Genomic DNA, 23,721 nt, shown 5'->3' on the forward strand with positions numbered 1-23,721 from the left:
TAGTTCTCAGCTGCGTGTTACCTCGTCAAATTAGTTCGCCCCTACAGGTAGGTAACCCGGTGAACAGTTTTGCAAAGCGGGTTGCTGTGGCACCTTCCCGGACAATTCCTGTCATCAAGCAGCGGAAAAATGCGCTTATTGGAGCATGCACCTGTTTAAAAAATTATGGCTGAAGCGTGAGATACCAGCTGCCTCATTCTGCCTTCTTCAGCACCTGTTGTTGTTGTTGTTGTCTTCAGTCCTGAGACTGGTTTGATGCAGCTCTCCATGCTACTCTATCCTGTGCAAGCTGCTTCATCTCCCAGTACCTACTGCAACCTACATCCTTCTGAATCTGCTTAGTGTACTCATCTCTCGGTCTCCCTCTACGATTTTTACCCTCCACGCTGCCCTCCAATGCTAAATTTGTGATCCCTTGATGCCTCAAAACATGTCCTACCAACCGATCGCTTCTTCTAGTCAAGTTGTGCCACAAACTTCTCTTCTCCCCAATCCTATTCAATACCTCCTCATTAGTTACGTGCTCTATCCACCTTATCTTCAGTATTCTTCTGTAGCACCACATTTCGAAAGCTTCTATTCTCTTCTTGTCCGAACTAGTTATCGTCCATGTTTCACTTCCATACATGGCTACACTCCAAACAAATACTTTCAGAAACGACTTCCTGATACATAAATCTATATTCGATGTTAACAAATTTCTCTTCTTCAGAAACGCTTTCCTTGCCATTGCTAGTCTACATTTTATATCCTCTCTACTTCGACCATCATCAGTTATTTTACTTCCTAAATAGCAAAACTCCTTTACTACTTTAAGTGTCTCATTTCCTAATCTAATTCGCTCAGCATCACCCGATTTAATTTGACTACATTCCATTATCCTCGTTTTGCTTTTGTTAATGTTCATCTTATATCCTCCTTTCAAGACACTGTCCATTCCGTTCAACTGCTCTTCCAAGTCCTTTGCCGTCTCTGACAGAATTACAATGTCATCGGCGAACTTCAAAGTTTTTATTTCGTCTCCATGAATTTTAATACCTACTCCAAATTTTTCTTTTGTTTCCTTTACTGCTTGCTCAATATACAGATTGAATAACATCGGGGAGAGGCTACAACCCTGTCTCACTCCCTTCCCAACCACTGCTTCCCTTTCATGCCCCTCGACTCTTATGACTGCCATCTGGTTTCTGTACAAATTATAAATAGCCTTTCGCTCCCTGTATTTTACCCCTGCCACCTTTAGAATTTGAAAGAGTGTATTCCAGTCAACATTGTCAAAAGCTTTCTCTAAGTCTACAAATGCTAGAAACGTAGGTTTGCCTTTTCTTAATCTTTCTTCTAAGATAAGTCGTAAGGTCAGTATTGCCTCACGTGTTCCAACATTTCGACGGAATCCAAACTGATCCTCCCCGAGGTCTGCATCTACCAGTTTTTCCATTCGTCTGTAAAGAATTCGCGTTAGTATTTTGCAGCCGTGGCTTATTAAACTGATAGTTCGGTAATTTTCACATCTGTCAGCACCTGATTTCTTTGGGATTGGAATTATTATATTCTTCTTGAAGTCTGAGGGTATTTCGCCTGTCTCATACATCTTGCTCACCAGCTGGTAGAGTTTTCTCAGGACTGGTTGTCCCAAGGCCGTCAGTAGTTCTAATGGAATGTTGTCTACTCCGGGGGCCTTGTTTCGACTCAGGTCTTTCAGTGCTCTGTCAAACTCTTCACGCAGTATCGTATCTCCCATTTCGTCTTCATCTACATCCTCTTCCATTTCCATAATATTGTCCTCAAGAACATCACCCTTGTATAAACCTTCTATATACTCCTTCCACCTTTCTGCCTTCCCTTCTTTGCTTAGAACTGGGCTGCCATCTGAGCTCTTGATATTCATACACGTGGTTCTGTTCTCTCCAAAGGTCTCTTTAATTTTCTTGTAGGCAGTATCTATCTTAACCCTAGTGAGATAAGCTTCTACATCCTTACATTTGTCCTCTAGCCATCCCTGTTTAGCCATTTTGCACTTCCTGTCGATCTCATTTTTGAGACGTTTGTATTCCTTTTTGCCTGCTTCATTTACTGCATTTTTATATTTTCTCCTTTCATCAATTAATTTCAATATTTCTTCTGTTACCCAAGGATTTCTAGCAGCCCTCGTCTTTGTACCTACTTTATCCTCTGCTGCCTTCACTACTACATCCCTCAGAGCTACCCATTCTTCTTCTACTGTATTTCTTTCCCCTATTCCTGTCAATTGTTCCCTTATGCTCTCCCTGAAACTCTGTACAACCTCTGGTTCTTTCAGTTTATCCAGGTCCCATCTCCTTAATTTCCCACATTTTTGCAGTTTCTTCAGTTTTAATCTACAGGTCATAACCAATAGATTGTGGTCAGAGTCCACATCTGCCCCTGGAAATGTCTTACAACTTAAAACCTGGTTCCTAAATCTCTGTCTTACCATTATATAATCTATCTGATACCTTTTAGTATCTCCAGGGTTCTTCCACGTATACAACCTTCTTTCATGATTCTTAAACCAAGTGTTAGCACCTATAAACAAAAATTCCCAACATTTTTGTCACGCGAACTTATTCGCGCTCTTGCCAACATGCAGCTCACCTCTCCCTCGCTCACACCCGCCAGTCCATCGCCGTGACTCATCCTCTCCCACTTGCCCGTCCCCACTCACTCATCCAGCCCAGCCCTTTGTGTCTCTCCACTGTCACTATGTCTCGTGTCTCAGTCTCCTCCGTTCTGTCCCACTACTGCTGCCTGCTCTCACTGTCATTGACTCCTTCTTGCTCTCTCTTACTCCTACTATCTCATTCATGCCTTCCCTCTGCTGCTGTCACTATCACTCTTTCACTCGTTGTCACTATCATAGACTCCGTCTGTCACTGTCACTGGCTCTCACCCAATTCCACTTTCTCCGTCTCTCGATTCCTCTCCCACTGGCATGGTCTTCTTCACTCTGTTCCTAGCACTGTCAACTACGTTTCACTGTCGCTGTGACCCTCTCATCCTCTCACAGTGCCATTTTTTCCTTCGCTGTATCACAACCACTGTCTCCTATCTGCCAGCATTTATTACTTTTCCGTTTCTTTCCCACTGCCACTGTGTCCTTCTCTCTCAGCATAAAAAAGCGCAAATATGTTCGTGTACCAAATTTTTTGGAAAAATTTTAAAGGTGCTCAAGAAGATAGAATGGGACAGCTGGTATCCCGCTTTGCAGTCAGTCTTTTAAACAGTTGTGTACGCGCCTTTTTTTGTTCGGATAAGAGCATATTTCCCTTGCTTCTCTTCTTTTCCCTGCCACAGCGTCACATGTCACTTATATGAAAACAACTTTATGGCTCAGTAAAATTTTCATAGCTTACTTATGTGAAATTGAAATGACACGAAACTAGTTTTACAACTTAGACCGGATTTGATGTGCACAAAAATTTTGCAGGGCTACAATACTAAAAACATGGGGTCCCCAGAACACTTCTGATGATAATGGGGACACTTTACAGTATATTTCTCCGTGCTACGTCATTTCATAAATTACGTTTTTGCCTCACACCGGACTTTATATGCGTATCGTAAGTGTACAGGCAGGGTAACTTTGAATCTGAGTCTCAGAAACGGTTAAAGATATCAATAAAATTTTCAAGACTGTTCGAGATCGGTGTCTTAGGAATATATTGTAAAAATTTCAGCCACTTGCTGTGCATGGCCGTCTAGGAAACCGCGGCTCGGCTCTGATACGAAAAAATGGAGAAAACACTTTTTTGTGGTTTTCTGAGGAACCGACCGTGAACTAATGGTGCCTCCATAAACACCTTATGGCCTATCGAAGAGCACATCAAATGTAAAAAGAATCAAACCGTTTGCTCAAGTTGACAAAGCAGGAGGAAGGGTGCAATGTTCATACTTTGACCATGTACTGTAGGATAGTTACTGTAAGACGATCCTTCTGTTGGCTATACAAATGGATCCTAACCTATGCGGAGCACTTGACCCTACCTCTCTGTCGCCAGCAGAGCCCATGGTATGAGCCCCGGAGGGATCCTGTTCTCATGTGAGGAGTTTTGGAACAAAGCGGATAGCGCATGCGTACCGATTATACGCAAGTATTGACGTCTGCTGCGTCACAATCGGTGCCCAAATTTGGCACCTATAAGTCTGTTACAAACTTGGAGACGTACCCAATCTATTGATGTGTTTATATGTTCTAGATGTTTCTCAGTTTTTGCGGAGTCGTCTTCTGAAACTCCGAAGACACTTATGAATAACCTAGTATGTCCAGACCCTCCGCACACTGGAAAAAGAAATGGTGACCTGAAAAAAATTGGCTACTTTCATCTTCACTTCTAAAGTACATGAATGGACCTTAGCTACCACCGGCGTCAGCTAGCGTCCGTTTTTACAACACTCCAAGTGAAAATGTTGTATTTCGGCCGAAACCGTTAATTACAATTTTTTTAAATGCGATGTACAAGTCTTTTGTCCGATAAATTCTGGTGCAGTTATGCACATCACATTTGGACTTGTCTGAAAAGTTTGAAGTAAACTGAACATTTTGGCGATCGTAATGCATTCCTTCGCTCCCCCTGGTGGCGTGGAATCTGGCCATATATCAAGAAAGTAATTTAGACTGCTTCGCGTCACGAACGTCGCGTGCAAAACCAGCGACTGAGGGTGAACTGACATTAGGAAGCGTAGTCCGGGCTATCTATTAAGAGCGAATCTACGAAAAACTGCCTCCAGCTGTGACGGTTTTGCTAGGAATGCATATTCGACTAAAAATATTCTGCTGGAATATATATTTTTCCTCCACGAACATCACTTACTGCAAGAAAGAGGGCAAACCACGATGAGAGTAAAATGTTGTTGTGTTCCCCAGTTAGAAATCGACGCTAAAAATCTGAGTATGATCACCAAAATCGATATTTCTCCTCATAACATGAAAAGCTTCCAACATTTACGCAGGAAAACCCCTGAAGACAGAGTATAGGAAACACTGACAACATATGTACAACACAAATGAGCTATAATTCTATAACTACCTAGGCTTCCACGGCCAGTTTTACTTTGATTAAAATCCAGTTGGGCATTAGGTCGCATAATTATAAAACAACTAGTATTCCATCACGACGCTGACTGATTCCCTGAAGGGATTTATACAAGTTATATTTCGTTCAAACAACACTTATCTGTGAGTTTACAAATTTCTGTCAGTATTGATAGAGAGCAACCCTGGAAAGTCCAAATGAAATTTGATTATGTTATGGAATGAGAGCGCTTGCTCCAGAAAATTATTAACAGAATCGTTACATTGTTTTTAGTCGCCATTCCGTTGTTACGGATTCGTAAATTCAGTGGGCCTCGTGTCCCTCAGTAAAACTACTTGTTCGGTGATATTCATTTAGCAGTCCCATTTGAAGTGCGACGACGTACTGAAAAGTAATACCTCTGATTTTATTATTCTGTCCTCAATATCGATTGACGTTTCTGTTTCGCTGATGCAACTTGCAATCCTCTGCCGCTAGACGGCTCCAAATCGTAGCGTTTAACACGGCCGTATGCAACGTAATAATGTCCGTGTGTGTGAAACAGCGTGCTGTAATCGAGTGTGAACCGCAGGAGAGTTGGTGCACACGAGGAGCACCCCGTCCTTCAGCATGACAATGCCGGACCACTCGCCAACCTTGCGCCATCTGCAACAGTACGACGCCTTGGCTTGGCTGTCATCGATCATCCTCCGTACAGTCGCGACTTCGCCCCATCCGATTTTCGCCTTTTACAAAAAATTAAAGAACACCTTCGAGGATTCCACTTTGATAGTGATGAAGTGCTGCAAGCAAAGGTGAGGTTGCGACTCCGCCAACAGTCAGACATTCTACAGTGACGGTATCAAGCAACTGGTCTCTCGCTGGGAGAAATGTGTTCTTCGCCAGGATGACCGAATGACAAATGAATATGTAGACATGAAGAATAAAGAGGTAGAATATTAATAAAGTTTGTTTTATTCAAAAAGCCTTAAGCGTTTTCATATAAAAAAATTCGGAGGCATTACTTTTTACCAAGCCCTCATAATATGCTATTTTCCTGTGTCAAAAATATGGTTCGGGTTGTTGTCATTCTGAATGATTTTAAGATCTAGATAGGATTTTCTGTCAATATTCTAACAAAATGTCTGACACTTATGTAATTAAAGTTTAAATATAATAAAATTTTAAGATTTGGTCACGTGGTCGAAAACGTTCTATTATTGTGTGAAACTCTGGTGACGTCATAAGCTAGGAGTATTACCTGTGTTATAGAAGTGTTAGCCAAAGTTGCTTGTGTTGTTTGGAACTTCCCTGCAAACAACTGAGTTATTTAGTGATGGAAAATATATTTACAACTTCTAAGTAAAGGAATTTTGTGACAACTGATAGTCGAAATGTTTCAAAAGTGAAATACCGTTTGGTCATTTGTACCAAGTAGGGAGGGTTCCGGTAAGACATGCGGCACAAATTTATCTAATGACGGATTTTCAGAGTTATATAATGAAGTAGCATTTTAGCGAAGTAAAGTGTTTGCCAGGGAAAATGAAACAACGTCAAGTAAGAATCGAATAAACACGACACGAGTTCAACGTGTGACTATCGCTAATGTAAATAATGGATTAAAAAAGGATCGAACACGACGTTTGGACGTCCTGTAGACGACGTGCTCACAGGGTCGGGAGGAAGGCTCGGCACGCATGCTATAGACATTTTCGCCTTACGTGTTTCATGAAATCTCGTAAAGCTTAAACGAGAAGGCATGGCCAGGAGGGAGGATTTGAGCCCTAATCGTTCCGAAGACCGTTAGTTGCTTCAATCACAGTATCTTACAGTTTAGTTCCAAATTAACCTTGTTAATGAGATAAAACGATCATTCAGTGACGACTGAGTGACCTTAATGAAAGTCGCTAACGCACACCTGTTGGGTGGTGGTAGACTTCGAGGTAGCATGTTCGAATCCGGGTGGTGTACGAAATTTTTACTGTGCTTAGTTGGCTGGCAAGTGGAAGAGACTTGTTGAACTACAGTTCTTGGTCATTGAACTATAAGCCACACACAGTCTTGGATTAAATTCCGAAAATCTGGCGAGTGACTCGTGGAGACAGCGGGGCACGTGACACTTTTGATGGCCTCCTGTGCGCAAACTGGAACGAGTAAGCTGGATGCCGGCACTGGCACCACACTCGCTTTTTTCTGTCATCGTCGGCATCAATACACACATTACATTTGTACTCATCTCGGTCACACACATACGACAGATACACGTTACTCACAACCCGCGAAGAAATGCCGCCATTGAGGCAAGGAAAGAAAGTAGACCTCCCAATGAGAATGCTCCACCTACCACTCAGGGTCCCACAGTCAACAACACCAAATGAGTTTCTTTCAAAACCAGACGCTTCACGTCACAGTTGTTTCGTAACAGTCACTTTTAAATCAGAGACAGAAGTCTTTTAGAGCCGCCACACCAGGCTTACATCGTCATACACGCATCTTGTGCTGACACTTCAAAAATTGTCCTTGCACTTTACCACTGCCCTGAAGCTGCTTTCGAGGCAAACGTCACCCACTTGGGCTGTTACGCAACGCAACGATTTATACTGCCGCCGCAGCGTTTATCATGGGCGCTGTTCCAGTAAACAGCATAACAATCCGAGCAGACCCTCCGTAAACGCCGTGGCAGGACTAAGCAGCGGCACGCCACATTCGGTTCACGTGAGGGCGCTCTCTAACGCAGATCGTTCCGTCCCAACAACCAAGGAGCTCATCTGAGTGATAACATGGGGACAACGTCAGGCGTGGATCCAGGGTCTGTTTCTGGGGGAGGGGGTGGGAGGTAAGAGGGGTGGCGGCACAATTTTGTTACACGCCCCTACCCCTATCTCATCCCAAATACACTGTTGTTCTTGTTGTTGTAGTGTTCAGTCCTGAGACTGGTTTGATGCAGCTCTCCATGCTACTCCATCCTGTGCAAGCTTCTTCATCTTCCAGTACCTACTGCAACCTATATCCATCTGTATCTGCTTAGTGAATTCATCTCTTGGTCTCCCTCTACGATTTTTACCCTCCACGCTGTCCTCCATTGCTAAATTTGTGATCCCTTGATGCCTCAGAACATGTCATACCAACCGATCCCTTCTTCTAGTCAAGTTGTGCCGCAAACTCCTTTTCTCCCCAATTCTATTCAATACCTCATTAGTTATGTGATCTACCCAATTCATCTTCAGCTTTCTTCTATAGCACCACATTTCGGAAGCTTCTATTCTCTTCTTGTCCAAACTAGTTATCGTCCATGTTTCACTTCCATACAAGGCTACACTCCATACAAATACTTTCAGAAACGGCTTCCTGACACTTAAACCTATACTCAATGTCAACAAATTTCTCTTCTTCAGAAACGCTTTTCTTGCCATTGCCAGTCTACATTTTATGTCTTCTCTACTTCGACCATCATCAGTTACTTAGCTCCCAAAATAGCAAAACTCCTTTACTACTTTAAGTGTCTCATTTCCTAATCTAATTCCCTCAGGATCACCCGATTTAATTCGGCTACATTCCATTATCCTCGTTTTGATGTTGTCGATGTTCATCTTATATCCTCCTTTCAAGTCACTGTCCATTCCGTTCAACTGCTCTTCCAAGTCCTTTGCTGTCTCTGATAGAATTACAATGTCATCGGCGAACCTCAAAGTTTTTATTTCTTCTCCGTGGATTTTAATACCTACTCAGAATTTTTCTTTTGTTTCCTTCACTGCTTGCTCAATATACAGAATGATTAACATCGGGGATAGGCTACAACCCGGTCTCACTCCCTTGGCAACCACTGCTTCCCTTTCATGTCCTTCGATCTTCTACTGTCGTCTGGTTTCTGTACAAATTGTAAATAGTCATTCGCTCCCTGTACTTCACCCCTGTCACCTTCAGAATTTGAAAGAGAGTATTCCAGTCAAGATTGTGAAAACTTTCTCTAAGTCTACAAATTCTAGTAACATAGGTTTTCCTTTCCTTAATCCAGCTTCTAAGATAATTCGTAGGGTCAGTATTGCCTCACGTGTTCCACATTTCTACGGAATCCAAACTGATATTCCCCGAGGTCGGTTTCTACCAGTTTTTCATTCGTCTGTAAAGAATTCGAGTTAGTATTTTGCATCCGTGACTTATCAAACTGATTGTTCGGTAATTTTCACATCTGTCAGCACGTGCTTTCTTTGGGACTAGAATTATTATATTCTTCTTGAAGTCTGAGGGTATTTTGCCTGTTTCATACATCTTGCTCACCAGATGGTAGAGTTTTGTCAGCACTGGCTCTCCCAAGATCGTCAGTTGTTCCAACGGAATGTTGTCTACTCCGGGGGCCTTGTTTCGACTCACGTCTTCAGTGCTCTGTCAAACTCTTCCCGCAGTATCGTATCTCCCATTTTATCTTCATCTACATCTACATCCTCTTCCATTTCCATAATATTGTCCTCAAGTACATCGCCCTTGTATAGACCCTCTATATACTCCTTCCACTTTTCTGCTTTCCCTTCTTTGCCTAGAACTGTGTTTTCATGTGAGCTGTTGATATTCATAGAAGTGGTTCTCTTTGCTGCAAAGGTCTGTTTAATTTTACTGTAGGCAGTATCTATCTTACCCCTAGTGAGGTAAATCTCTACATCCTTACATTTGTCCTCTAGCCATCCCTGCTTAGCCATTTTGCACTTCCTGTCGATGTCATTTTTGAGACGTTTGTATTCCTTTTTGCCTGCTTCATTTACTGCATTTTTATATTTTCTCCTTTCATCAGTTAAATTCAGTATTTCTTCTGTTAGCCAAGGATTTCTACCAGCCCTCGTCTTTTTACCTATCTAATCGAAAATATCCAGACATCTCAATGTAATGTGGAAGTGACCTCTAGACGTTTCCCGAGGCAGACCTGTCAGCATAAAAGGAGGCGGGGACTATTGTGTTGTCAGTAGAGAACCAGGTGACTGCAGAGTGCATCGGTCAAGAGAGCCCAGCGACTTGGAACGCGGGCCAGTCAGTGGATGCCACATGAGCGATAGGTCCGTCAGGGACATTTCGACGCTTGTGAAGCTGCCTAAATCGGTTGTTGGTGAGGTGACTATAAAGTGGAGACACGAAGGAACAATCAGAGCTAAACCAACCAGGACCCGGCAGGTCTCACGTAATTAATGACAGGAACGGTCAAACGTTGCGGAATGTGGGTGTAAAAACCTGGATCAAATCAGCGGAAGGACTAGCTCGCGAATTCCAAACTGCTACCTGCTGTCCGTCCAGCGAAACTGCGGTGAGTGGGGTACAGTGATGGAGCAGCTCCTCGTAAGCCTTACATTTCAGCAGTCAGTGTTAAGCGACGCTCGAGATGGTGTACAGAGCGAGGCCACTGGATGCTATACGACTGCAAATGAGTGATTTTTAGTGATGAATCACACTATGCTGTGTGACATCCGATGGAAGTGTTTGGGTTTGGCCAATTCCTGGAGAACGTTACTTATCCTCTTGTGTAGTGCCAACAGGGAAGTACTAAGGAGACAGTGTTACGGTAGGGGGATGTTTTTTGCTATTAGGGTACAGTCCCTGTACTGCGTTTCAGAAAATACTAAATGCGGAAAGGTAAACTATGTGATGAAATGGGGTTCTCCGCGGAACTCACGGGCTGCGAACGTGGTCAGGTGACTGGGTGTCACTTGTGTCATACGTCGGTACGCGAGATTTCCACACTCCTAAGCATCCGTAGATCCACGGTTTCCGATGTGATAGTGAAGTGGAAACGTGAAGGGGCACGTACAGCACGAAAGCATACAGGCCGACCTTGTCTGTTGACACAGAGAGAGAGAGAGTTGAAGAGGGTCGTAATGTGTAATAGGCAGACATCGATCCAGACGATCACGCAGGAATTCCAAACCGCATCAGGATCCACTGCATTTACTATGACAGTTACGCAGGAAGTGAGAAAACTTGGATTTCATGGTCTAGCGGCTGCTCATAAGCCACACATCACTCCGGTAAATGCCAAACGACGCCTCGAATGGTGTAAGGAGCGTAAACATTTTTGGACGATTGAATAGTGGACGATGCTGTTATGGTGTGGCCGTGTTTTTGATGGAGGGGGCTTACACCCCTTGTTGTTTTGCGTGGCACGATCACAGCACCGACTTGCATTGATATTTTAAGTACCTTCTTGCTTCCCACTGTTTAAGAGCAATTCAGGGATGGCGACTGCAGCTTTCAACACGATCGAGTACCTGTTCATAACGCACGGCCTGTGGCGGAGTGGTTACACGGCAATAACATCCCCGTAATGGACTGGCCTACATACAGTCCTGACCAGAATCCCATATAACACCTTTGGGATGTTTTTGGAACGCCGACTTCGTGTCAGGCCTCACCGACCGGCATCGATACCTCTCCTCAGCGCAGCACTCCGTGAAGAATGAGTTGCTATTCCCAAGAAACCTTCCAGCACCTGACTGAATGTATGCCTGCGAGAGTGGAAGCTGTCATCAAGGCTGAGGATGGTCCAACACCATACTGAATTCCAGCGGTAGCGGTGGAGCGAGGCACCAACTTTTAACCCACTTTCAGCCAGGTGTCCGGATACTTTTGACCAGATAGTGTAGCTTTCAGAATAAGGCCCAAGAAGCTCCATTCCAGTGAAACACACCACTAAAAAACACTTGTGCGACACTTTCTGAAGTATATTAGCCACGCTCCTGTAGTCTTCCGTCCGAAGACTCGTCTGACGTTGCCCTCCACGCTAGTGTATCCTGAGCGAGCGCCTTCACGCCTGGACAGCTGCTTCATCCCACGTCCATTTGAACTTGCTCTCCGTATTCATCTCTTGGTCTCCCTCTACAATTTTTACCTGCCTCAATTCCTTCCTGTACTAAATTTCTGATTTCTTACTGTCTCATAATGTGACCTAAGAAACCATTCCTTCTTTTAGTCATGTTATGCCCCAAATTTTCTCCCCAGTTCTGTGCACTACCTCTTCATTAGTCACACGTTCTACCCATCTAGTCCTCAACATTCTTCTGTAGGAACGTATTTCAAAAATTTCAGTCGCTTCTTATCCGAAATGGTTATCGTCGACGTTTCACTTCCGCACAAGGCTTCACTCCAGACAAATACCTCCAGAATAGACTTCCTGATAAATACACATCGTATGAAAAAAGAAAAAAAGACAACGCACCACGAAGGAATTACCCGAAATGAACGGAAATCGGTAGATGTGATGTAAGTGTACAAAAAAAAACTAATTATTACAATTTCAGAAAGACTGGATGATTTATTGAAACAGTTATTCGGTTGGCATTGATTGATAGAATTGTTGGATGTGCTGCGTGTTCTCCCGCCGCCGCTTGATGAGTAGATTTTTCATCTATCCAGTTATTTCACATTTTCAAAGCTTGATTGTTTTCTTCCGGCAGTACCTCGCCTCCTACCTTCCAAACTTTACAGAAGCTCTCCTGCGAACCTTGCAGAACTAGCACTCCGCAGAACTAGCACTCCTGAAAGAAAGGATATTGCGGAGACATGGCTTAGGCACAGCCTGGGGGATGTTTCCAGAATGAGATTTTCACTGTGCACCGGAGTGTGCGCTGATATGAAACTTCCTGGCAGATTAAAACTGTGTGCCGGACCGAGACTCGAACTCGGGACCTTTGACTTTCGCGGGCAAGTGCTCTACCATCTGAACTACCCAAGCACGATTCACGCCCCGTCCTCACAGCTTTACCTCCGCCAGTACCTCGCCGCAGCATGAGTCGTGCTTGGGTAGCTCAGTCGGTAGAGCACTTGCCCGCGAAAGTCAAAGGTCCCGAGTTCGAGTCTCGGTCCGGCGCACAGTTTTAATCTGCCAGGAAGTTTCATATCAGCGCACACTCCGCTGCAGAGTGAAAATCTCATTCTTGATTGTTTTCGTTGATACAGACAGCTAGGAAAGCATTTCTGAATGACGTACGAGTATACATCGAATTTAATTTTGCAATTTTAGGAAGAAAGTCTTTGTTTGGAACTGTGATGTCTGACTTGTTGAGTAATGCCTAGATTTAGCAGGGCAGCCATAAACACCTCCCCATAAACTATTCGACAAGACAGCCCGCCAAAATTCCTTCCCAATTCCCTCGAGTTCCTGCGTGAGGACACCCTCCTACGTCCCTTGTTCCGTTTTCATCGTGAGCGGATGTCAACACACTAGGTACTGCAAGGTGCAATCGAGGCCGGGATCCTCAGTGCAGACCAGGGTCACGGCATGAGAAGGTGTGTGTCGTCAGGGAGCCGCTGAGAAACAGCTAGGATGGTGTTTTGGACGGCCTGGTGAAATCTAACGAACTATGCAAGTAGGAGAGAAACGTCGACATTTTGGTATGAACTAGGAAATTTGAACGAAGAGTGACAGCTGTATCTGTATTACTAAACCGCTATCCAGGAAGCTGGAAACACCGCCAGTTGCAAGTTGCCTATGTGACGGTTCCAGGGATAACAAAAATTGAATGTTCATCACCTCCCGTAATTGTTGATCGAATATAAAAATTTTAAATGTTTTCATGATCTACTCGTTCGGAGGTGCTATCTTACGTTCAAAGTTTAACACAATAAGACAATTCTTACGCTGTGCCTTTGTCTAGAGGCAACTTACCCGACGGCGTGCACATTCCCGGACTTCATTCACCCGGTATTTGAGAATGGTAGCCGTCAGTGACTTGCAACAATCTTACCACATAATTTCAAACTTTCACGGAACTTTTTCTCGCTGACTCTCCCCCGCTCAGCCGAAATATTGAGTCTAGATGACGATTTGTTCCGTCTGATAATCCGATATCAATATCATCAATTACCACTCCGAGAAAGTTTACGGAGCCTTAAACTTCAAGCATAATTTCAGACGTTTCCTACACGCCCCCTTCCATGGTTAAAGTCGAATATTTAACGCATTTAATCATTTGTAATCAGACCTTTGAAGGTGTTTTATACACGGGAGTTCGATTCTTAAATGAATCGGGAGTTTGCGGGTCTCTTACTAATACCCAAAAGGGACGAAAACTGATGTCCCGCAGGTGTGAATTTGACCATTTATGGTTTGCCTTCAGTAGTCTGGTTTCCAGAAGCGATTCTTTCAATGTTTTTTGCTTACATAATCCAGTATTATGGCGTTAAGTACCGTTTTCTTACCGTGTATTTTCTGGTAAATAGCATGTATGACATGTGAAGTTGTCACAATGTTTTCCCACCCTGAAGATGATCAATGATCGAAATCCGTTGTGAATAAATAACCTGTAAGACAGCACGTTCTGTACCATGGAGTTCTACAAGTATATCGATGCTGTACACAGCCGCCTGAAAAATTTTTTTGTTCCAGAAGCCATTAACTAGACCTGATACGACAGCAGCCTCACTACATAGTTTGGCTCTTGGCATCGGCCACACAAAAGTAACAACTGCAAAATGTAGTGTTAATTGAGAGTTGAAAGTACACTAGAAAATTTCAGAAGAAGGCCGAAGATTAATTGGGTAGATCGGATGACCATTGAAGAAGTACCGAACTAATTTGATTATAAGAAGGAGTAGGTTGATAGCACATGTCCTAAGGATTCAGCGGAAAGTTGGTTTGGTAAATGAGTGAAGTATAAGGGTAAAAATGGTAGAGGTAGACCTACGATTGAAAATAGTCTGCAGGTTCAACTGGATGCAGCTAGCAGTAGATATGCAGGATTGTGTAAAGTGGAGAGCTGCGCCAAATCAGTATTTAGACTGAAGGCTACAGCATCAACATCAATATAATCTACTACGGTTGCCAGTCATCTAGTTTTTAACGGTAGGAAAATCAACACATTTCAGTTAAAAAAAAAAAAAAAAAAAGTAACCCGATGGTGAGCCGTAATTGAAAAGGTTCTCCTTGAAGAGTGTCCAGAGGGTCAGTATTTCCTCATCACGTGACCGATAACAAGCAATGTTCAAGAACGTACCTGGGCTGTGTCCTCCTGCTGATGCGCGTAAGTCAGACGCCTGCCTCAAACTGCGTCATTCGGATCTCGTACGAGGCTCTAATACAGACGTTCTGTTACATCACAGCCCCTTGTGTTTCGTAAGGTCAGCCCCTTCTGCTCCAAACCAGACGATTCCGTTGTTTTTCTGGCGCCACCGTCTTATCTCGCGAAGCGGCAGCGAACCTAAGACGACCGTACGTGTTCCAAGTCTTCTGTTCGTCTCTCAGTAAACACCGTCCTTCACTGGTAGCGGACAGATGTACACACCGTGAGGCCGTGCTGTGTCAAGAACTCTATTTATATAATCAGTGCAAGTTAAGACTGCTGCAATCCGCTATTTCGCACAGTGACATCGGTTTTGGGCTTTCCTTCCACCTGGTTTACATTCAGTTTATTTCTCTCGGTCTTTGGGAATTGTCCATTCTAGTCATTTGCATAGTCGAAAGTGATGCTTCGACTAGAACAAATAATCACAGAATATTCCTACTTTTACCTCTTCGTCTTTGCTCCACAATTCACCACGCGTTCGCGCCCTTGCCCAGTGAAATTTGCTCCAAGAGAAGGTAGAGGGAAGGTCCAGAAATCTCCACATCCTAACTCCAAAACTTACGCGCAGGTAGGACAGAAGAAGACTCACACGTAGTTTATTTATTTATTTATTTACACGTCAAGTTCCGTAGGGCCAAATTGAGGAGCAAATCTCCAATCGAACGTGTCAGTACATGAAATTAGAACATAAAAGTAATTACAAATAAAAGTACAATGTTTGTGAATCCAAAAAAAGTCAAGCCGGAACTTTAAGTAAAAGGAATTATCGATATAATATAAGAGTCAGCTTAATTTTTCAAGGAACTCCTCAACAGAATAGAAGGAGGGACCCATTAGGAAGCTATTCAGTTTCGATTTGAAAGCGCGTGAATTACTGCTAAGATTTTGAATTCGTGTGGTAGCTTATTGAAAATGGATGCAGCAGTATACTGCACCCTTTTCTGCACAAGAGTCAGGGAAGTTCGATCGAAATGCAGATTGGATGTCTGCCGAGTATTAACAGAGTGAAAGCCGCTTACTCTTGAGAATAAGCTGAGACTCTTAACAAGAAATGATAGTAGAGAATATACATACGTAGGTCGGAACTCAAATAGTGGCAACACTGCTGTGGAGACACTATGCAGTGGAATCTACTATTGCCGCTGATAGCACGCGTTGTTGACTTGCCTGCCTTACCTCCGGGCAAACGGACTCGCCCGTCCCACGTCACCGGCGGGCGGACAATCGAGGGAGAAACGCCGTCACCCGTGAGCGAGTGTGATGGTATTGATTGGCGACTCCAGGGAGTGTTCTGTGCACCACGACCAAATAGTGGATAGAACTGGAGAAGAATCAGCATTGGTCGTATTGTTTGTTGTTTTATTGTCAGCAAAATCGATTTTCGGTCACTTAGTGACCATCCTCAGTGCCGTAATATACAATTAAAATCACATAAACTATGTGACCGCTCTAAGCTTGTTGACACCAGTGCCTACCAGTGTAAATTGTACATTACAGCACTGAGGATGGTCACTAAGTGACCGAAAATCGATTTTGCGGATAATAAAACAACAAAAAATACGACTGTGATGGAGTTACCCTAACGCATTACGTTCCTCCACGGCAGACCGTCAGTGCACAGTATTACTGTTGGTTTTTGGAGCATCGCCTGCGACCAGCTTTGCGAAGAAAGCGGCGACACTTTCTGCGCAACCCACCCATCATTTAGCACGACAATGCGCGGGTGCATACAATGCAAGCTGTGGGACTTGTAAGTAATGTACCGTCCACCATATTCCCCGGACTTGAGTTCTTGTGACTTTGATTTAGTTCCGAAGATGAAGGAACCACTTCGTGGCATTCGATTCAGAACTGTTCCAGAGATTCGACAGGCAGTACACCGTTCCACTCGCACCATATAACTCTTTTGTATCGGTTGTGAGTGAATAGTTGCGGCTATTTAAGTTCCAGCCCTCATACATTAGACGTCAATGTCAAAATACCCACACTGGAGCACAGGGGTTGTCAAGAGGTTCGAGAACCACCCGTTCCTGAGCCACAAATATCCTTCTAGGGTGGGAAGAGTTACCGGAAAATTTAATACCATACGTCGTAATCGAATGAAAATAAGCAAAGTAGACTAATTTTCTTGTCCAACGATCACATATCGTTCAAATAGTAAAAATGGCAGCATTAAGTCTTTGAACAAGATCCGGAACATGGCCTTTCCACGACAGTTTATTGTGTGAGTGTGTGTGTGTGTGTGTGTGTGTGTGTGTGTGTGTGTGTGGTCCTGAGACTGGTTTGATGCAGCTCTCCATTCTACTCTATCCTGTGCAAGCTTCTTCATCTCCCAGTACCTACTGCAACCTACATCCTTCTGAATCTGCTTAGTGTAGTCATCTCTTGGTCTCCCCCTACGATTTTTACCCTCCACGCTGCCCTCCATTACGAAATTGGTGATCCCTTGTTGCCTCAGAACATGTCCTACCAACCGTTCCCTTCTTCTAGTCAAGTTGTGCCACAAACTTCTCTTCTCGCCAACCCTCTTCAACACGTCCTCATTAGTTATGTGATCTACCCACCTAATCTTCAGCATTCTTCTGTAGCACCACATTTCGAAAGCTTCTATTCTCTTCTTGTAAAAAACTATTTATCGTCCATGTTTCACTTCTATACATGGCTACACTCCATAGAAATACTTTCACAAACAACTTCCTGACACTTAAATCTATACTTGATGATAATAAATTTCTCTTCTTCAGAAACGCTTTCCTTCCCATTGCCAGTCTACATTTTATACCCTCTCTACTTTGACCATCATCAGTCATTTTGCTCCCCAAATAAAAAATTCCCTTACTACTTTAAGTGTCTCATTTCCTAATCTAATAACTTCAGCATCACCCGACTTAATTCGACTACATTTCATTATCCTCGTTTTGCCTTTGTTGATGTTCATCTTATATCCTCCTTTCAAGACACTATCTATTCCATTCAACTGCTCTTCCAAGTCCTTTGCTGTCTCTGACAGAATTACAATGTCATCGGCGAACCTCAAAGTTTTTATTTCTTCTCCATGGATTTTAATACCTACTCCGAATCTTTCTTTTGTTTCCTTCACTGCTTGCTCAATATACAGATTTAATAACATCGGGGAGAGGCTAAAACCCTGTCTCACTCCCTTCCCAACCACTGCTTCCCTTTCATGTTCCTCGACTCTTATAACTGCCATGTGGTTTCTGTATAAATTGTAAATAGCCTTTCGCTCCCTGTATTTAACCCCTGCCACCTTTAGAATTTGAAAGAGTATTCCAGTCCACATTGTCAAAAGCTTTCTCTAAGTCTACAAATGCTAGAAACGTAGGTTTGCCTTTCCTTAATCTAGCTTCTAAGATAAGTCGTAGAGTCAGTATTGCCACACGTGTTTCAATATTCCTACGGAATCCAAACTGATCTTCCTCGAGGTCGGCTTCTACTAGTTTTTCCATTCGTCTGTAAGGAATTCGCGTTAGTATTTTGCAGCTGTGACTTATTAAACTGATAGTTCGGTAATTTTCACATCTGTCAACATCTGCTTTCTTTGTGACTGGAATTATTATATTCTTCTTGAAGTCTGAGGATATTTCGCCTGTGTCATAAATCTTGCTCACCAGATGGTAGTTCTAATGGAATGTTGTCTATTCCCGGGGCCTCGTTTCGACTCAGGTCTTTCAGTGCTCTGTCAAACTCTTCACGCAGTATCATATCTCCCATTTCATCTTCATCTACATCCTCTTCCATTTCCATAATATTGTCCTCCAGTACATCACCCTTGTATAGACCCTCTATATACTCCTTCCACCTTTCTGCTTTCCCTTCTTTGCTTAGAACTGAATTTCCATGTGAGCTCTTGATATTCATACAAGTTGTTCTCCTTTCTCCAAACGTCTCTTTAATTTTCCTGTAGGCAGTATCTATCTTTACCCCTAGTGAGATAAGCCTCTACATCCTTACATTTGTCCTCTAGCCATCCCTGCTTAGCCATTTTGCACTTCCTGTCGATCTCATTTTTGAGACGTTTGTATTCCTTATTGCCTGCTTCATTTACTGCATTTGTATATTTTCTCCTTTCATTAATTAAATTCAATATTTCTTCTGTTACCCAAGAATTTCTACTAGCCCTCGTCTTTTTACCTACTTGATCCTATGCTGCCTTCACTACTTCATGCCTCAAAGCTACCCATTCTTCTTCTACTGTATTTCTTTCCCCCATTCCTGTCATTTGTTCCCTTACGCTCGACAGTTGACAATCTACCCGAAAACCTAGAAATTTGAACTGTGAAATTAAAACGTCAGGGTTTGTTGAATTGTGTGTTAGAAGCTGTAAAAACTGAGTCTTACTGTGATTTAACGTTAGTTTATTTTCTACGAGCAATGGACATAGGTCATAAACTGCACTATTTGAAACTGAGCCAATGCTTCACACAACATTCTTTACTACCAAACTAGTGTCATCAGCGAACAGAATTTAGAGTTACCCATAGTACTAGAGGGCATATCATTTGCATAAATAAGGAACAGGAGCGGCCCCAACACTGATCCCTGTGGCACCCCCCACATGACTGTATCGCAGTCAGACCCCACGTCACAGCCATTCCCAATACTGTTAATAATGACCTTCTGCTGTCTGCTGCTAACGTAAGAGGTCAAACAATTGTGTTCTACTCCCTGTATTCTGTAATGTTCCAACTTCTGGAGCAATATTTTGTGATCAACACGATCAAATGCCTTAGTTAAATAAAAAAAGCCTAGCGTTCGAAACCTTTTGTTTAACCCGTCCAGTACGTCACAGAGAAAACAGAATATTGCACTTTCAGTTATTAGACGACTTCTAAAGCCGAACTGTACATTTGATAACAAATTAGGTGATATAAAATGATCAATTATCCTTACATACACAGCGTTTTCAATAACTTTAGCAAATACTGATGGCATGGAAAAAGGCCTAAAATTGTCTACATTATTCCTTTCTCCTTTTTGATAAAGCGGCTTTACTACTGAGTTCTTAACTCGTTCAGGGAACTGACCATTCCAACAGGAAAAACTACAAATATGGCTAAGTATAGGGCTAACATGTGCAGCACAGTACTTTAATATTCTGCTAGGCACTCCATCATATCCGTGAGATTCCTCAGTCTTCAGCGATTTAATTATTGACAATCTCCCCCTTGTCTGTATCACAGAGGAGTATTTCAGACATCAATCTCGGAAAGGCATTTGTCAAGAAAGTTATATGATTTCCTGTAGAAACGAAATTTTTATTTAATTCACCAGCAATGCTCAGAAAATGATAGTTAACTACTGTACATTATATCTGATGTATCAGGAACAGAAATATTTTTATTACGAACTGACTTTATATTGTCGACCTTGTGCTGCTGACCAGACACTTCCTTCACAACTGCCGATATGGCTTTAATTTTATCTTGTGAATTAGCTATTCTGTTTGCATACCACATACTCTTTGCCCTCCTAATGACACTTTTAAGCATCTTACAGTACTTCTTAATGGGCTATTGTAGCTTGACTGGGACTACTTCTAACATTTTGATAGAACTCCCGCTTTGCTATGCATGATATCGTTATCCCACTAGTCAGCCACTCAAGCTGCCTTTTACTGCTAGTACCCCATTTAGGACGTTCTAACGGTAAGCAACTCTCAAAAACCATGAGAAATGTGTTAAGGAAAGCATTATACTTATCGTCTATGTTATCGTCACCATAAACGTCCTGCCACCCTTTTTCGTTGACGAGATTTAAAAAACTCTCAATTGCGGTTGGATTAACTTTCCTACATAATTTGTAATTATATGAGGCATTTGTTTGATTACAAAAGCCTTTTAGTGTCAAAATTTGTGCATCATGGCTTGAAAGACATTTCACCCTTTTACTAGCAGAATGCCCATCTAGTAATCATGAATGAATAAAAATATTGTGTACGACTGTGCCACTGTTCGCCTGCACCCTAGTTGGAAAAAAACTCAGTCTACATCAGATCATTTGAATGTATTCTTTTTCTTGCACAATCATATACAAAATTAATATTGAAGTCACCACATATAACTAATTTCTGATACTTCCTATAAAGTGAATCAAGAATCCTCTGAAGCCTGAGCAGAAATGCTCTGACGTGAGTTAGGGGGCCTATAAAACAGCAAACATTAGAAGTTAGTTTCAGTAAATTCAACTGCCCCAGCACAACACTGAAGTACCTGTTTCGTGCAGTGCCGTGACACGTCCGTGGACTCAGGTGGGACACTGTACGTCGCCACTGCCGCCACCCCGCAAGGAACACCTGTTGCTTCACAGTAGCAACAAGGCCCCGGAGTAGACAACGTTCCATTAGAACTACTGACGGCCTTGGGGGAGACAGTCCTGACTAAACTCTACCATCTGCTGAGCAAGATTTATGGCACAGGCGAAATATCCTCAGACTTCAAGAAGAATATAACAACTCTAATCCCAAAGAAAGCAGGTGTTGACAGATGTGAAAATTACCGAACTATCAGTTTAATAAGTCACAGCTGCAAAATACTAACGCGAATTCTTTACAGACGAATGGAGAAACTGGTAGAAGCCGACCTCGGGGAAGATCAGTTTGGATTCCGTAGAAATACTGGAACACGTGAGGCAATACTGACTCTATGACTTATCTTGGAAAATAGATTAAGGAAAGGAAAACCTACATTTCTAGCATTTGTAGACTTAGAGAAAGCTTTTGACAATGTTAACTAGAATACTCTCTTTAGAATCGTAAAGGTGGCAGGGGTTAAATACAGGGAGCGAAAGGCTATTTACAATTTGTACAGAAACCACATGGCAGTTATAAGAGTCGAGGAACATGAAAGGGAAGCAGTGGTTGGGAAGGGAGTGAGACAGGGTTGTAGCCTCTCCCCGATGTTATTAAATCTGTATATTGAGCAAGCAGTGAAGGAAACAAAAGAAAGATTCGGAGTAGGTATTAAAATCCATGGAGAAGAAATAAAAACTTTGAGGTTCGCCGATGACATTGTAATTCTGTCAGAGACAGAAAAGGACTTGGAAGAGCAGTTGAATGGAATAGATAGTGTCTTGAAAGGAGGATATAAGATGAACATCAACAAAGGCAAAACGAGGATAATGAAATGTAGTCGAATTAAGTCGGGTGATGCTGAAGTTATTAGATTAGGAAATGAGACACTTAAAGTAGTAAAAGAATTTTTTATTTGGGGAGCAAAATGACTGATGATGGTCAAAGTAGAGAGGATATGAAATGTAGACTGTCAATAAGAAGGAAAGCGTTTCTGAAGAAGAGAAATTTATTAACATCAAGTATAGATTTAAGTGTCAGGAAGTTGTTTGTGAAAGTATTTCTATGGAGTGTAGCCATGTATAGAAGTGAAACATGGACGATAAATAGTTTTTTACAAGAAGAGAATAGAAGCTTTCGAAATGTGGTGCTACAGAAGAATGCTGAAGATTAGGTGGGTAGATCACATAACTAATGAGGACGTGTTGAAGAGGGTTGGCGAGAAGAGAAGTTTGTGGCACAACTTGACCAGAAAAAGGGATCGGTTGGTATGACATGTTCTGAGGCATCAAGGGATCACAAATTTAGCATTGGAGGGCAGCGTGGAGGGTAAAAATCGTAGACGGAGACCAAGAGATGAATACACTAAGCAGATTCAGAAGGATGTACGCTGCAGTAGGTAGTGGGAGATGAAGGAGCTTGCACAGGATAGAGTAGCATGGAGAGCTGCATCAAAGCAGTCTCAGGAATGAAGACAACAACAACAACAACAACAACAACAACAACAACTGGTGAAGATGACTGCAGTTGCTCGAGAAAGAGCTGTATTGCCAATTCTTCTTACAGTCGGATGTAACGAAAATTTATTTTATTTGCTTTCTGTCGCAGTCATAAAATTTTGGTTTATGACCGGATCTTCATAAACTGCAATTTGAAAACGCACAAACCCAATTACAGACATGGATTTTTGAAAAGAGTATATACTCTACCTCAGAAAATTTGCTTTAAAATAAACGTAAAATAAAATAGGATCCGTAGCCCTGGATCAGCGCATGGTACATGTAACGGACAAGGGGGTGGACAAAAATATAGAAACACGACAAACAACAGATTACGGAGTAGGAAGCCCACTGCCATTCGAAACAGCTTCCAGTCGTCTCGCAGTGGGTAAGTACAGATGCTGTGTGGTTTTCTGTACCGTTCTCCCTTCAAAATAGTGGCGAGTTCAGGCAACGGTGATGGAGGTAGACAGCGATCACTCACCCTTCTTTCCAAAGTAGATCACAAAAACTCAGTAATACACACATCAAAAAAAGTTTTGCCCTACCTACATTCCGAGAGTTCAGGAACCTGTACATAAAATTGGAATAGAGATCAACATAAACGTCATATCCGCCCTTTTTACTGCTCATGAAAAGTACACACACTGCATGTTGTACCACCATAAAGGTAGACCTTCAGAGGTGGTGGTTCAGATTGCTGTACACACTTTTATCTCTAACTCCCAGTAGCACGTCCTCTTCCATTGATGCATCGCTGTATTCGTCGTGCCACACTATCCACAAGTTCATTAAGGCACTTCTGGTCTAGACTGCCCCACTCCTCAACGGCGATCCGGCGTAGA

At 42.7% G+C, this 23,721-nt stretch overlaps 1 protein-coding gene across 2 annotated transcripts in view; it reads right to left on the minus strand.

Annotated features, from left to right (window-relative positions):
- LOC126284898 (fructose-bisphosphate aldolase-like) overlaps positions 1 to 15,295 on the minus strand; it is a 73,738-nt gene extending 58,443 nt beyond the window's left edge. The window contains exon 1 of one of the 2 annotated variants that reach the window (XM_049984161.1): positions 15,002 to 15,295. The gene's annotated coding sequence lies outside the window, so the exon portion shown is untranslated. Of the gene's footprint in view, positions 1 to 7,374; positions 7,594 to 15,001 lie in introns of those variants that run through there. The other variant, XM_049984160.1, reaches the window with a different exon arrangement.
- Positions 15,296 to 23,721: the final 8,426 nt, after the last annotated feature.

The sequence above is a fragment of the Schistocerca gregaria genome, chromosome 8 (genome assembly GCF_023897955.1).
Source record: "Schistocerca gregaria isolate iqSchGreg1 chromosome 8, iqSchGreg1.2, whole genome shotgun sequence".
Lineage (NCBI taxonomy): Eukaryota > Metazoa > Arthropoda > Insecta > Orthoptera > Acrididae > Schistocerca > Schistocerca gregaria.